At 34.7% G+C, this 16323-nt stretch overlaps 1 protein-coding gene and 3 non-coding genes across 4 annotated transcripts in view; 1 reads left to right on the forward strand and 3 right to left on the reverse strand.

Moving 5' to 3' along the window:
- LOC101897616 (LIM/homeobox protein Lhx2) overlaps positions 1-16323 on the reverse strand; it is a 151298-nt gene that overhangs the window by 11275 nt on the left and 123700 nt on the right. The gene's annotated exons all lie outside the window — the stretch shown is intronic.
- TRNAP-CGG (transfer RNA proline (anticodon CGG)) lies at positions 1811-1882 on the reverse strand. Its single transcript has one exon. It is a non-coding gene; the product is annotated as a tRNA-Pro (tRNA).
- TRNAT-CGU (transfer RNA threonine (anticodon CGU)) lies at positions 5397-5468 on the forward strand. The gene has a single exon. It is a non-coding gene; the product is annotated as a tRNA-Thr (tRNA).
- TRNAP-CGG (transfer RNA proline (anticodon CGG)) lies at positions 8173-8244 on the reverse strand. Its single transcript has one exon. It is a non-coding gene; the product is annotated as a tRNA-Pro (tRNA).

The following is a 16323-nucleotide window of genomic DNA, read 5'->3' on the forward strand; positions in this document are numbered from 1 at the left end:
GCGTTTTATGAGGTTCATGAATATTCAAAATTTTGACCCTTTGTGGGGGAGGTACCAGAATGTATTCCATCTTTACACCAGGCTTTGGGTTAATAAAAATATTGTGATGTGTGTCATTAGAAGACAATCGGACTCTTACATCACATTTTATAAGAGCTATAATTATTTTCGCACCTGACATAGCACTGATGCAAATATTAGGATTCGCAAAGTTGGAGCAAAATCGGATGATTCGTTCTCTTTTTGTGCAGTATATTATTTTCTTTGAAAATTTAGACCTTTTGTGGGGAAGGTACCAGAAGGAATAAACAAATATTGTCTATCTCCGAACTCGATCTAAGTTTGATAATAATATTACAATGTACCAAGTTTGGACCAAATCGGATACTTCCTTCGAGAGTTATCGTGCACAGCAGCCAGACAGACGGGCGGAGGGACATCGCTTGATCGACTCCAAATGTCCTAAAACGGATTTAGAGACCTAAGGTCTAAAATCTTGATTTCGATAAGCCACGTTTTGACCGTATCAAATGATATCCATATGGCTGAGGGTATAGAATGATTTATATTTATCCTTGAACAAATTCTTAGTAAAACATTGTTTCATTTTTTAATGGAATCCTAAAAAACCGTATTCGCCAAAAAAAAAAAAAATAATTTTCCGAAATGAAATTCTAGGAATAGAAAAAAGTGATAAGCATTGTATAAAATATTCCTCAAACATCTACGATTTTACACAAATTTAGCACGGAAATTATTTCAAGATTTATCCAGCATATCCATTAAAATCCCATTTAAATAATCACAATTAAAGAGTGATTTAAAAAATGAGCAATTTTTAAAACTTTGGTAATAAATTATTTTCGGGGAGAAAAGATAACAACTGGTAAATGAGTAAAACAATGTTTTTAAAATGTAAAACTTTTCAGAAAAACGTTTAACATCAAAACTTTAAATAAAAAGTCTCAAACAAGAAGTGATGGAAACAGAGATTTCCCAACAATTTTCTGATTACCATTCATCCAATGCAAATAAAACACGTCCTATTAATGGCCAGAAGGTAGTGGCACGAAGAGTTGAAAAAAAAAAATAAAAAAAAAAAGGATAAGAAAGACGTGAACATTGTAAAACAACTAAAACTTCATGGAACACCATTTTACGAAAGGAAACCCTTCTTACGAAACAACCAAATGAATTATTAGCTGATGAAATGAATTATCAGCGGGCGAACGTCTAAAGTTTCAAACAAAATTTCAAATTTTTCGCTTCACTACGTGCAGTAATAAAAACAACAAGATTTAACAGAAAAAAACAACAAACACTACAACAGGAAGACAGAAGGACACTATAAACACCGGTCACAAACAGGTTGTGTATATTTTCCTTGCTTTTTCCTGACGACGTGCTGAAAAAAACATTCGTTTTTCCCCAACTAGTTTAGCACCTCACTGCCAACCACAAAAACTAAAGCATACTTTAAGGCATCATGTTAACAAAACATTGGAATGTGGTGGCAGCACTCCCGGTAACTCAAAAAAAAAAAAGAATAAAACACACAACACGAAGGCAACGACAACTAAAATAAGCAACAAAAAACGAAATCATGACAACGAAGTGTACTACAAGAAAACAAAAACATCATTTTAACCAACCAGATTAAAGAAGAAGCCAACACGAAAGGGAAGAACTCCAGAACACCACTCACTCACTTTCAATTTTTTTCTTTCCTCATTTTTTTTTGTTTGTTCACAAAAACCACAAAAGAATTACCACACGCCCCCTCCGGTAGAACCGGAGATGGCGATTACTTGGGCTCGTCCGGGAATTGAACCCGGGACCTCTCGCACCCGAAGCGAGAATCATACCCCTAGACCAACGAGCCGATGCCTCGACCGTTGCCTAAATCGTTTTTTCAACACAGGCCGGGGCCGACTCACACTCAAGCACAAACAGATGGAAAGAACAAAAAATGGCATGAAAACAAAAACACAAATGGCAACAACAACAACGAAAGACAAACGAGCAATGTACTTAAATCGGCAAGGCATGCGAATTACCGGCAAATGTGAGAGAAAGAGAGCACGAAAGAGAAAATACATGTGGTTAAGAGAAATAAACAGTATGTGTGATGGGTAACGGGCAAAAGCGTACTATTTGTGGTAAGTTAAAGAACAGAGATGGGAAAAGTAAATAAGTGAAGTGAATAAATTATTTAAAAAATGATTTTAACGTAAAATTGAATTTTAATAAGAAGCATGAAAAAACACAAATAAAATAGATAAGCGAATAAAAATGAATTTTTGAGAGAATAAAATAAATGAAAAGATTTAAATCATAATATTAAGAAATAACTATTTGAAAAGGATTGGAATACATATAATTTTTTTTCTAATGTTTGAATTGAATTTATTGCTCTTAAGGTAAATGCTTTTAATAAATCATAAAAAATAATATTAAGGGAAATAGGTTTAATAGGTTCAAGTTTATTACAGTTTACAACGTATTTAAAATTAACTACAGAGATAAAGAAGCTTTACTGAGGTTAATGTGTTTATTTTACCTTAAGAAAAAAAAAATATTTAAAAAATTTGGAACTTATTTACTTATTCATATTTAAGTTATATTTGGTTATTGCTAGTTAGGCTTAATTCCATTGTTGTTGTTTTAATAAAACAAGTTAAGTAGTATCAGTCGGTTTTGCCGACAGATGTATACCCACAGCCCTGAATTATGATAATTCAAACTGTGGACCCTTTATGGGGGAGATTCCGAAGCAGTTAGCCAATAATGCCCAATCAGATACGAATCTGACTTAAGTCTGATATAAGTATCACAACGTCCTAAATTTGGACTATATCGTCTACTCAATATACTTTATATGAGGTATGCGTATTTTTTTGGAAATGTGGAAATATTGGCGAGGTGCGAGATATAGCGGACCGAAATATTCCATTTCAATAAATACAGATAAAAATATTGGTATGTGTAAAATTTGAAGGAAACATTTATATCAAATTTTATGCGAAATCATAAAATCTTATAAATTCAATATTCGTCTCAGGTTTCTGGTTAAGAGATAAATGTAGTTTTAACAAGTTATGACAGATATAAGTATTGGGTTGGTAGATATCTATCATCATGATGCTTATGCTTATGAATGCTTATTTCGCTTTTTATGAACGTTTTGTTGTTTGAGTTTTGAACCCTTTGTGAGGGAGATACCAGAATGAGTGCGCCAATATATCCCAATTTCACAGCAGATCTTGTGTTATTAAAAATAATGGTATGTGTGAAATTTATAGAGAACCGGATGGATATTTCCGATTCTATGATAGACATTCAGAAATTTGACTCCTTATGGAGGAGGTACCAGAAGAAATGGTCTTATCTCTAACATCTTCATAACAGATCTTGTGTTGATGGAAATATTGAGATGTACCAAATCAGAATGGAATCAGAAGTTAATTTCGCGTTTTATAAGATTTTTTTTGACCATTTGTGGGGAGGTACCAGAAGGAGTGGCCGATATATCTTCATCTTCACACCAGACTATGTGTTAATAAAAATATTGTGATTTGTGTAATTTGGAGACAATCGGACCATTATTCCACATTTTATTAGAGTTAAAATTATTCAAAATTTTGACCCTCTGTGGCGGAGGTACTTGATGGAGTGAACCGATATTATCTGTTTTCACTTTGGTTCCTCTTCTATGGAACTTACGATCTCGTCACTTGGATAAAAAAGTTTTTTGTCAAACGAGTTATTTTTAAAATAACTCCTGGGGAGAATATCCCCAGACAAAAAACCAAGGGAACTGAGGAGGATTGGTGGCTCTTTCCGAAACCTAGGTAGTCCCTGCCTTATCCCCTGATAAACATTACCATCTTTCACCACAAATAAACAAACGTTGTTGTTATAAAAACAACAATAATGGAATTAAGCCAAACTATTTTACAACAACAAAATACTACAGTATCCCGAACAAACATGCGATCTCTATTCTATTTAAGTTCTATTTAATATAAGCAGTTATGGCTATCATCAAGCTAAAATTAGAATTTTCATATTCGAAAACGTAAGAAAATATAATAAATTAGTTCAAAAAATCATAGAGCTTTATATAACGCGCTTTTGTTAAATTATTGTTGAAAGAATAATATATTCTAATCAAATAAGGACCTGGCGACTATAATACTTAATATTTAAAAAAAAATACATAAATTGTGTCATTGAATCCTTGCATCATGTCAGTCGAGTTTTAAGGTCAGTCTTTCAGCCAAACAAATTTCAACATTTAAAACCTTTAAACTTATCATACTTTTTGGAAAATTTTGAAAGTATCATTTAGTATTTTAAAACCAGCAATAAGTAGGCAAAACTCCTATCCTAAATCTTTAACAAAAGAACGTCTGGATTTAGGATATATCCAAAATAAATCATACCAACACTGAACGTTACTAAGAGCCTATAACGGATCCAGTGTAATTTAAGTTTGAAATTGGAATTTTATTTAAGAAATAGGTGCATAGAGTTAAGGCCACATTAACCTTTTAGATATACAAGCTTATATTTTAAAACTAATCATCATTTTTTTTTTAATTTTTTGGTTTGTAATATTTAGAGGGGTAGACGAATACGATTTCGTTGATAGGTATTTGAAATTTTGTGCTCTTCATGAATAGAAGACAACTTCCCATAGTAGAAGAATAGATGCATCAATGCTTGGGAACATTAATGTAAATTTTGTTAATATTTTTTCTAAAATAAGTAGATTTTTATATGTTTTCTTATACCATCCCAATCGGAGGTTGTTATGATATGCATTTTTCAAACCTTTTTACATATTTCAATATTTTTTTATTTAAAATTTTCAATTCCAAAATTGGTTTGACAGTTCATTGTTCCACCAGATGTGTAGATGCGATTACCTATATTTTTCTACCATGCTACTTCCATTTCATTAATTTCTCGTTCCAACCAATCCACATAAGTCTTCTGCTCGTCAAAAGTACAAAACGTCCAACAGTTCCATCACTGGCACAACAACAATTCTCTCGCACGCAAGTCAACCAACAACAAAACAAGCCGGCAGAAAATTCATAAACAACAAGAGTCATGATAAGAGATTCTAAATTTAGTTACAGAAACAACTCAGCTCATGTGCAAAATTTCAAAATTATTTACAAAAACAAATGAGCAACAATAACAACAAGAGATATGGAAAGACGGAAGAATCGTTTAAAAGCCCATAAAAATTGTTGTTTCTTTTCTATTTTTAGAAGAGAACAAACGATTGGAAATTTATTTTCGAAATGAATTTCGCAATATTGTTGAGTCACACACACATGCATACGTATGTATTTCTATTGAGTTTTTGTCCAGCGGGCGTTAACGCCCTTTTAGCTCAGTGGTAGAGCACTGGTCTCGTAAACCAGGGGTCGTGAGTTCAAACCTCACAGAGGGCATGTGATAATTTTCTTGTCTGTTAGAAAACTTTTTGTGATTTCGTTTTTAATTATTTCTTTGGATTTTTTAATGAGATGTTAATTTTTAATGGAAGTTAAATATTTGTATTTCTTAGGAAATTAGTTTTTGTCATGTTTACCCGCTACTGCCCGAAAACTGCATCAAAAATATGTCAACTTTTTTGTGGGGGTCTTTCAAAAACTCAATTACGTTTGTTTGGCTTTTCCTTTTGCGTTTTGTGTCAAAAACGCGAAATTGCTTTGGCCTACAGGCGTTGCAAATGAAATGACAATAAATCGATAGGAATGCCTTCGTTTTGTTATTTTTTTCGTGGCAAGTAAAAACTTGTAACATTGTTAGGTTTAGTTTTTAATGGTTTCACAAGAATTTTTTCACAAAAATTCAATGCATTTTTAATTTGTTGTTTAAAAAAATGCACAATTAAATTTGTTTCCGGTAAAAATATTCTAAATGGTTTTGTGACAGTGAGGGGAAGAGAAATAATAGAGACTTGAAAAATTGAAATATGTGTAAAATTTGAATTTAAAATTTTATAACAAAGGAAAACATTATTTTATTATTATATCTCTATATCTCAAAATCTGCATGAATGTAAAAGCTCTACTATGACAACCGATGTTTCCTTTATGATATTAAACAAGTAAAAAAGCTGTAAGTTCGGCCAGGCCGAACTTTGAATACCCTCCACCATTTGGAACGATTTTGGCAATTCTCAAAAACAATTAAATCCGTTAAAAATTCTGTTAACATCTTAAAAATACCGATTGTAGCTATTATATTAGGGTCTATACGACGACATGAACCTGCGTAGGTAACATTTGTCATAAGCCATTTCAATATTCAAATGCGAAACTTAAAAAAAATTAGTTATAATGTCGATAAAATCAAAATACCGAATATCGGGAGATACCGTTATGTGGGGGCCATACGAAGACCTGGACCTGCACAGACAATTTTCTGACGTAGGCTGAAGTATCCATTATGAACTTCAAATATCAAATTTGAAACAATTCTGGTGAAAACCCTTGCTAAAATCATTAAAATACAGAATATCGGGAGGTACCGTTATATGGGGGCTATACGAAGACGTGGACCTGCACAGACAATTTTCTGTCGTAGGCTGTAGTGTCCATTATAAACTTCAAATACCAAATTTGAAACAATTCTGGTGAAAAATGTCCATAAAATCATTAAAATACCGAATATCGGGAGGTATTGTTATATGGGGGCTCTACGAAGACGTGGACCTGTACAGACAATTTTCTGTCTTAGGCTGTAGTATCCATCATGAAACTAAATTTGAAACAATTCCGGTGAATAAATTCATTAAAATCATCAAAATACCGAATATCGGGAGGTACCGTTATATGGGGGCTATACGAAGACGTGGACCTGCACAGACAATTTTCTGTCTTAGGCTGTAGTATCCATTATGAACTTCAAATAACAAATTTGAAACAATTCTGGTGAAAATGTCCCTAAAATCATTCAAATACAGAATATCGGGAGGTACCGTTATATGGCGGCTTTACGAAGAGGTGGACTTGCACAGACAATTTTCTGTCTTAGGCTGTAGTATCCATTACGAACTTTGAATACCAAATTTGAAACAATTCCGGTGAATAAATTCGCTAAAATCATCAAAATACCGAATATCGGGAGGTACCGTTATATGGGGGCTATACGCAGACGTGGATCTGCATAGACAATTTTCTATCGTAGGCTGAATTATCCATTATGAACTTCAAATACCAAATTTGAAACAATTCTGGTGAAAAATGTCCATAAAATCATTAAAATACCGAATATCGGGAGGTACTGTTATATGGGGGCTCTACGAAGATGTGGATCTGTACAGACAATTTTCTGTCTTAGCCTGTAGTATCCATCATGAACTTCAAATACAAAATTTGAAACAATTCCGGTGAATAAATTTGCTGAAATCATCAAAATACCGAATATCTGGAGGTACCGTTATATGGGGGCTATACCAAAACGTGGACCAACATGGCCCATTTTCAATACCAAAAGTCCTGCAGACATAGCATACATTTGAGCAAAATTTTATCAATCTACTTCTATTCGTTCGGAAGCTAGAGTGATTTCCACAGACGGACGGACATGCTAAATCGACATAGAATTTTATGCTGATCAAAAAAAAAAATTACAAATTTCGAAATAGACCATATGTTAATATCCAAATTCATTAACAAGAAATGATGAAAAATGTTTATTTCGATGAGTGAGATGAAGAATGACGATGATGAGATGAGGAATGACAAACTTAAAATGCCCTCCATACTATGTATGGTGGAGGGTATAAAAACAACAAAAAAATGTTCAATACTCTTATACAATTTTCTATTTAGAGTAAACGACCAGCCTTGAATTTTGTTCCTAATATTTCAGTGTAACTGAATCCGAATACGTGATTTTATTCATAAATTTCACATTCGGTTTCTTTTTTATTGAAATAGGTACCTAATAATTTATTATTAACTATGACGAATTAATTTGTTTGTTTTGAGTTCCAGAGGAAGCAGAGTATTTTCCAGACCTTTTGGTAAGTGCAGAATTTTATTTTTTAATTTTGTTGAAATATCAGTGACAACAAAAGGCTTGCCGGACACGCCTTATTGTGAACCTCCGAAGAAACTCCACAGATTAGACGTGCCACTATTTGGGCTCGTCCGGGAATTGAACCCGGGACCTCTCGCACCCGAAGCGAAAATCATACCCCTAGACCAACGAGCCGGTGTTAGAACGCGTGTCAAATTTTAGATAAAAAGTCAAGAAACTTTAAAAATGTTTTTTTTTCGAAGTTTTTAATTAACATGGTTTTATATATCAAAAAAAAAAAAAAAAAAAATAATAATAATAATTAAAATAAAAAAAAAGAAAAATTAATAAAATTTAAAGTGGGGAATTTTGAATTTGAAAAAATATGATCTGTTTCCAATTTTTCTTTTATAATATCGAAAAAAAAATTGCAAAATTAGTACATTCTTGCATGTTCTGGAACAGAGCTAAATAGTCTCATAATCGAAAAAAAGTAAACCATTTTTTTTAGATATAATATAAAATAATTTAAAAAGTATTTTTAGAAATACATAAAACAAATTGTTAGTAGTATTAATAATCAGTCCTAATCTTCGCTACGAATAAGACAAGGAAATGTCATATTCCGAGCCATATAAGTGGCACCATTTGGAAAATAATTGCCGTGGAAATTTTTGATGACAAAATTACTCAGAATTTTTTAGAATTTATTTTCGAGCCATGATACCGAAAAAAGAGAAATAAGCAACGATTACAGCAAAAATGTTCAAAAGCAAAAAGTTAGCAGAGAAGGGTGTCTAAATTGGGAATCGAACCCACGTTGCATTGCATTACAAGTTTGAGTCGTACCATGGCGCTAAAAGTATGAGTTACGTAGTTAAGTAAATAAGCGATTTTAACTGGCCACATGAGTTCAAAAATCAAAAAATTCAGTGGTTCACAAAATGTTCTGCTATCCAACAAAATTAAAAAAAGTTTATATTTTTAAAACAGAGATCATCGTATACCTCGCCCACATTTAAAAGGGTTTCCTTTTTTGGAAGTCATTTGTAAAAAATATTCTAATTAAGATTCTAACAAATATTAAAAAATTGCTAAAATAATCTGCTTTAATGTAAGCCAATCTGGTCTCTTCTTTTGATGTCAAAACTCAACCTTTTAATTAAAATAAAAAAACAAACAAGTTAAATAGTAATAGTCGGTTTTGCCGACAGATGGATACCCCCAGCCTTGAGTTATGATTGTCCTAACTTATATTATTCTAACTATTGACCCTTTATGGGGCAAGTTCCGAAGCAGTTGGCCAATATTGTCCAATTCGATTAATTACATACGGGTTGAAATAAAAAACTGCAACAAAGTCAAAAGCCATAATTTTTAAATTTTCTTTTTAAAAATTTATTGAATGAAAGCAAAAAACGTCCAAAATTGCATCAAATTTTAGAATAAGTTTTGATTTGTTCAAATTGGTCACATTTGCCACGAATTATGGCCTTTGGTATTTTTTAGTGCCAACCTTGCTTTCCAAAATCCTCCAGACACAATATTCCAACGGATTGGTATCCGGAGATTTTGGTGGCCATTGTGCGCTGGAAATGAAGCGAGGAACCTCATTTTGTAACCCTTCTTGGGTGGCGCGTGCTGAGTGCGATGGTCCTCTTGGAATGTCCAAGGTCTGCGGCCAAAATGTTTGCGTGCCCAAGGCTTTAATACACCCTCTAGAATATTTTCGCGATAATATTCGGCATTTATTCTGATGCCACGGTCGATTAATACGAGCGGAGAGCGACCATCGACTGTTATGGCGGCCCACACCATCACCATGGCCTTCGGCGCTTGAGTTCTGGTGACCAACCGAAGGTGCACATTTTCAGCTGACCTCTTTGGTAATTCAACATGATAACTTTTGTTTTGTTTACAAACTGCAGGACAACGAATATTTTCTCATCGTAGAAAACCAAATTCGGCAGTTCACCACTTTCGGCCAAGCGAAGCAATTCTTTAGCTCATTTGAGTCTATCTTCTTTTTGTTGCGGTGTAAGTTCTTGCTGTTTTTGGAATGCCATTGGGCTTTACCCCGAGCTCATTTTTCAATATTTGCCGAATGGAATATTGCAATATGTTCAGCTCACGAGCCATTTTACGGCCATTGCGACGCGGTTTTCGAATTTTGTAGAAATTTTATCAAGTCGCTTCTTTGCTTTTTGAACCATTTCTGCTGATGTTGCTGTTTTTTTTTCGTCCACTTGCTTGAGGTCGAGCTACGCTACCAGTATCACGGTAACGAGCGATGGTACCAGACACAAAAGATTTATTCACATTTAAATGCTGGAGTGCTCTAACGTTAGCCACTTGTCGTTTTTCAGCCAAATACAAAGAAATCATAATTCCATCACGAATAACTTTTTTCTGGAAAATTCTCACCAAAATGCTTTTGTACGCTTGTAAAGAATATAATAAGCTGTCACTGGAATAATTTTAACAGCTGTCGGACGAGTGGCTTAGAAATGACAGCAGTCTGAAGTTGGTTGCAGTTTTTTCATCTCGCCCTGTATATAGCGTTTCGTATACAATTTTAATTTAATTTTGTCCTTCGAAATATACAATTTTTGTAGCATTGAAAATTTGTTTATTATTTTTTAAAAGTTCCCAACCTAACTTTAAGAAGTATTTAGTACTCCAATTATACAATTCCTGTTATTTTTCCAATGCCCTTCACTGTATCCCTTCCAACATCTCTCTCTCTCTCTCCCGTTTTTTTAATGATGATTGATAGATTTAGTCAATAGTTCAACGAGCCAGCAGCAACTGGTCACTTTTGCAACAAAAACAAGAGCAACAATCATGGCAATTCAACTACTGCAAAACTCACTACTGACCACCAACCAATATTCGATTTGCATAAATTGATTTGATTGAATTGAATTTTTATGAGGGAGACGATGCCTCACAAACAACAAATACCAGCAACGAAAATTGCGGCCACCGGGCCAAACGGACAAGACTGCCCTGACAAATAAAGTGACACAAACGAAATGTGGCTGGCTGTTGTTCCTCGATTTTGAAACTAATTTCATTTTTGGGCAAACAAACAAATGAATATTCATTTAATGCCATTTTGGGCGAACAGTCGGTCTTTTGTAATTGAGATTCTATCAAAGTTTCCCAAAAAAAAAAAAACCTCAAAATTCAAATCGTAAGCATTGCTGCTGAAAATTCTCTAAAATGAAATCAATACCCTGTGGTTGGGGAGCTGTTTGTTTGATGTTTTTTTCTATTTCCTTTTCTCTCTCTCTCCGTCTCTGGCCAGGCTAATTATATTTCATAATCTATCAAATTGCAAACACTCTGGAATTTCCCAAACAATGCTTTGCTTGTGGTGTCAGCGGTAAGTGTCTGCTGCTCAGTTTATGATTACGTTAGGTGGCAGGCAGGCTGACTGACTGGCTCATCTATCCAAATGCGTATTTTTATATCAATTTGAATTCAATAACACCCCGTCGAAGCTAACAACAAATACTAGTTGCGGTTTCCATGTCGGAGAGAAACAATAAAAGGAATTTGAGTGCGAGCGTGTGTAATTGTATGAATATGAGATAATTGCATTTACAAATACGGTCTGGAGAAGTTGGGTGCCGTTTCTGGGACAGTGTTTCAAATTTACAAAAATGAAAAAAAAAATGAAAAACTATTTTGCCGACTGATGTATACCCTCAGTCTATGCCCCTTTTTATACCTCCACAATACAGGGTGAGATGAAAAACCTGCAACCAATTTCAAACTGCTGTCATTTCTAAGCCACTGGTCTGACAGCTGTTAAAATTATTCCAGTGATAGTTCATTATATTCTTTACAAGCGTACGAAAGCATTTTGGTGAGAATTTTTCAGAAAAATAGTTATTCGTAATGGAATTCAAGCGTGATAGTGTGATTTCTTTATATTTGGCTGGAAAACCACGAGTGGCTATAGTTAGAGCACTCCAGCATTTAAATGTGAATAAATCTTTTGTGTCTCGTACCTATCGCTCGTTACCGAGATACTGGTAGCATGGCCCGACGTCACGGAAGTGGACGGAAGAAAACTGCAACGTCAACAGAAATTGTTCGAAAAGTAAAGAAGCGACTTGATCGAAACGCGCATCGCAATGACCGAAAAATGGCTCGTGAACTGAACATATCGCAATATTCCATTCAGCAAATATTGAAAAATGAGCTTACACCGCAACAGAAAGAAAATAGACTCAAAAGAGCTAAAGAGTTGCTTCGCTTGGCCGAAAGTGATGAACTGCCGAATTTGGGTTTCTCCGATGAGAAAAAATTCGTTGTCCAGCAGTTTGTAAAAAAAGAAAATGATTTGTTTACTTGCCAAAGAGGTCAGCTGAAAATGTGCACCTTCGGTTGGCTACCAGAACTCAAGCGCCGGCCATGGTGATGGTGTGGGCCGCCATAACAGCCGATAGCCGCTCTCCGCTCGTATTAATCGACCGTGGCATTAGAATAAATGCCGAATATTATCGCGAAAATATTCTGGAGGGTGTATTAACGCCTTGGGAACGCAAACATTTTGGCTGCAGACGTTGGAAATTCCAACAGGACTCGGCACCCTGTTACGCACTCAGCACGTGCCACCCAAGAATGGTTACAAAATGAGGTTGGTCGCATCATTTCCAGCCCACAATGGCCACCACAATCTCCGGATACCAACCCGTTGGACTATTGTGTCTGAAGTATTTTGGAAAGCAAGGTTGGCACTAAAAAATACCAAAGTGTCGATCACCTCAATCAAGTGCTTCGCCGTAAATGGGCCAAAATACCGCAGAGCAACATTCGGGCAGCTTGTGACGGTTTCATTGGCCGTTTGAAGGCCATAATTCGTGCCAAAGGTGACCAATTCAAACAAATCTAAAGTTATTCTAAAATTTGATGCTATTACCGAAATTTTTTGCTTTCATTCAATAAAGTTAGAAAAAAATTGAAAAATTATGGCGTTTGACTTTGTTGTAGTTTTTTTTATCTCACCCTGTATTTCAAAAACACAGATACCATCTATAATCTAAATATCAAATTTCAGAATTTAATCTGCCAAATGCCAAATATAGTACCATTTAATACTTTTCGTACAATTATAGTACACAATTTTGAAACCACATCCATTTGCCTAGGCTACACATGAACAGCGATCCAAACACAAAATTTTAGCTTTCAAAAGCTATCTGATCACCCCATACCTAATTGTACCAAATTTTATACTATATAGTACTTTTCACGCACTTTTTGTACAGATTTTCAAAACCACTTCTTCGTCACAAGCCTACCACCAACAGAGATCCCTATTCAAGATTTTATAATACCACCTTCATCCGTTCACCCTAAATCAAATGCAGTACTATTTAGTACACTTCGCACACTTAGTACACATTTCCAAAACCACCTTCATATATCGAACTTATCTCCCAACATTGATTTTCATAACAAATTTCAAGTTTTTAGGTCTATCCGTTTACATAATCCCAAATGGTACCATTGTAGAAGTTTAGTACCAATTTTGAAATTTTCGTAACCGTAAATCTCGAAATTCCGAAAATTAGAAGTTTAGTACCAATTTGGGAATTTTCGTAACCGTAAAGTTCAAAATTCCGAAAATTAGAAGTTTAGTACCAATTTTTGAAATTTTCGTAACCGTAAAGTTCGAGATACCAAAAGGCCTTTTGTACATCTATCCTGCACTCCATTAGTGACTCTTATTCAAATTTTAGTGGCAGAATTCTAGCTTTCTCCATTAGTCCGTTACAAAATACTCCATTTTTAGTACATTTTAGTAATTTTCGTACCATTTCAGAATAAATTTCTAGCGTTATCACCCGCCTACGCACCGTCTTGCAAAATTTAAAGATTTTAGCTTCAACCGTTTCGTCTGGACGTTGATACTCAGTCTGTCAGTTATGTTGATCATTTGATTCCTTTTTCCATCGGATTTTTTGACCATTTCGATTTTTCTCTCTCAAATTTGGTTACATATTTTTGGGCATTTAACAAAATCTGTCAGGCAGCTTCTGGAACAGACCCATTGTCTCGTGTGCTGTAGCACCGCAATTGTTTGTCATTCGCTGACGAAGGAATTCCTTCATTCATTCATGAATATCATTCATATATGCGGCGGGGCATATTTTGCATAAATTGCAAAAACGTTGATGGCATTTCGTGTTGGCGCCCAACACAAAAACACAACCCAACATACAAACACTCATCGCAACACAATGTGTTATATAATACAATGCAATAAAATACCAACACCAACAACAAATGCAGTTGGCTGACTTCTTCTATTTAAAAATCATAATTTATGACAAATTTCAAATACAATTTATTGGTAATTGTTTTCTAAACTTTTGTTCAATCAAAAAAGAAAAAAAAACAAATGCCTTTAATAGCTGTAATGGATTGTTTTGTTGCTGCAGCATTACTGTTTAATTTATGGCAATATTTGTTATTATTATTTTTAGTTTGCCTTTTACTAGCGGCTTCAATTGTTGCAACACGAAAAAAATGTTGAATCAATGAATTGTATTTAAAACTATAAAAATTCGAAAAAAAAACTGAAATACCCATAATAAAAATGGGGTTTCAAATAACTGAATAATAATTTTAATTGTTCAACAATTTTATAATTGAATCAAATTGAATGGATATTGATGATCCAAGGTATGAGAAATAGCTAAAACTATTTTGGAAAGACTATAAATTATTTTAATTAATAAATAATAATAAAAAAATACCTTTAACCAAGACAGACTGGTTTCAAATCGAACAAGTTAAAAAGTATCGATCGGCAAAAATATTTGTAAGGGCAAAATTATAAGAAAATCGAACATTTATATCAAATTTTATGCGAAATCATAAATTCCATACTCGTCTCAGGTTTCTGGTTGAGAGAAATATTTAGATATAGCAAGTTGTGAAGAATCGCTGACTTCTTTCGCAAGTTGTGACAGATAAAAGTATTGAAAATTGTGACCCTATGTGGTTGAGGTACCAGAAGGGGTTCGCAGATATATGTACAGGGTTGTCCATATTCGACGGACCCATCTGGCAACGCCATAACTTTTGACAGAGATGTCACATCGCTTAATGACATACCGCGTTTGAAGCGTCATTTTTACCATGAACCACTACACGCCACGCGAGCGCTCTGAAATAGTCGAAATTTACATTCAACAGAAGAAGTCAATTGTGAAAAAAAATGTGAGAAGTGCGCCTTCTAAGAACACCATTAAGCGTTTATACGAAAACATTTCGACTAGTAAGGCTCTTTCTAATCCGAAGAGCCCATATAAAAGTCGACCAAGGCGATCGGCCGAGAATATCGCTGCCGTACGAGCCAGTGTTGAGAGGTCCCCAAGAACATCCCAAAAACCCCGTTCTCAGCAGTTAGGCATGGCTTGGTCCACATTACAACGGATTATTCGCATCATCTACACAACTGATCTTTAGTTAGCAGAAAACTTATTTCGCTGTCTTTGAGCATTTGGTTTTTCAAAATCTTGAAACACCCTATGTGGGGGAGTTGCCAGAAGAAATGGTGCCATCCCCCCATTTTTATTACAGATCTTGTGTTGATGGAGAAATGGTCCGATCTCTACACTCTTTATAACAGATCTTGTGTTGATAGAAATATTGAGATCTACGAAGTCTAAATGAAACCGAATGTTAATTACGCGTTTTATGAGCTTCATGGATACTCAAATTTTGACCCTCTGTTGGGGGAGGTAACGTAAGGAGTGGACCGAAATATCCCATCCTCACAAAGTCAAACGCCATAATTTTTATTTTTTTTTAATTTATTGAATGAAAGGAAAAAATTTCGGAAATACCATCAAATTTTGGAATAAGTTTAGATTTGTTGGAATTGGTCGTCTTTGACACGAATTATGGCCTTCAAACGGCCAATGAAACCGTCACACGCTGTCCGAATGTTGCTCTGCGGTATTTTGGCCCATTCATGGCGAATCGCTTGCTTGAGGTGATATTTTTTAGTGCCAACCTTTCTTTCCAAAATACTCCAGACACAATAGCTCAACGGATTGGTATCCGGATCCGGAGATTTTGGTGGCCACTGTAACTTGGAAATGAAGCGAGAAACCTCATTTTGTAACCATTCTTGGGTGGCGCATGCTGAGTGCGATGGTGCTGAGTCCTGTTGGATTGTCCAAGGTATGCGGCCAAAATGTTTGCGTGCCCAAGGCTTTAATACACCCTCCAGAATATTTTCACGAT

The sequence above is a fragment of the Musca domestica genome, unplaced genomic scaffold (genome assembly GCF_030504385.1).
Source record: "Musca domestica strain aabys unplaced genomic scaffold, Musca_domestica.polishedcontigs.V.1.1 2, whole genome shotgun sequence".
Lineage (NCBI taxonomy): Eukaryota > Metazoa > Arthropoda > Insecta > Diptera > Muscidae > Musca > Musca domestica.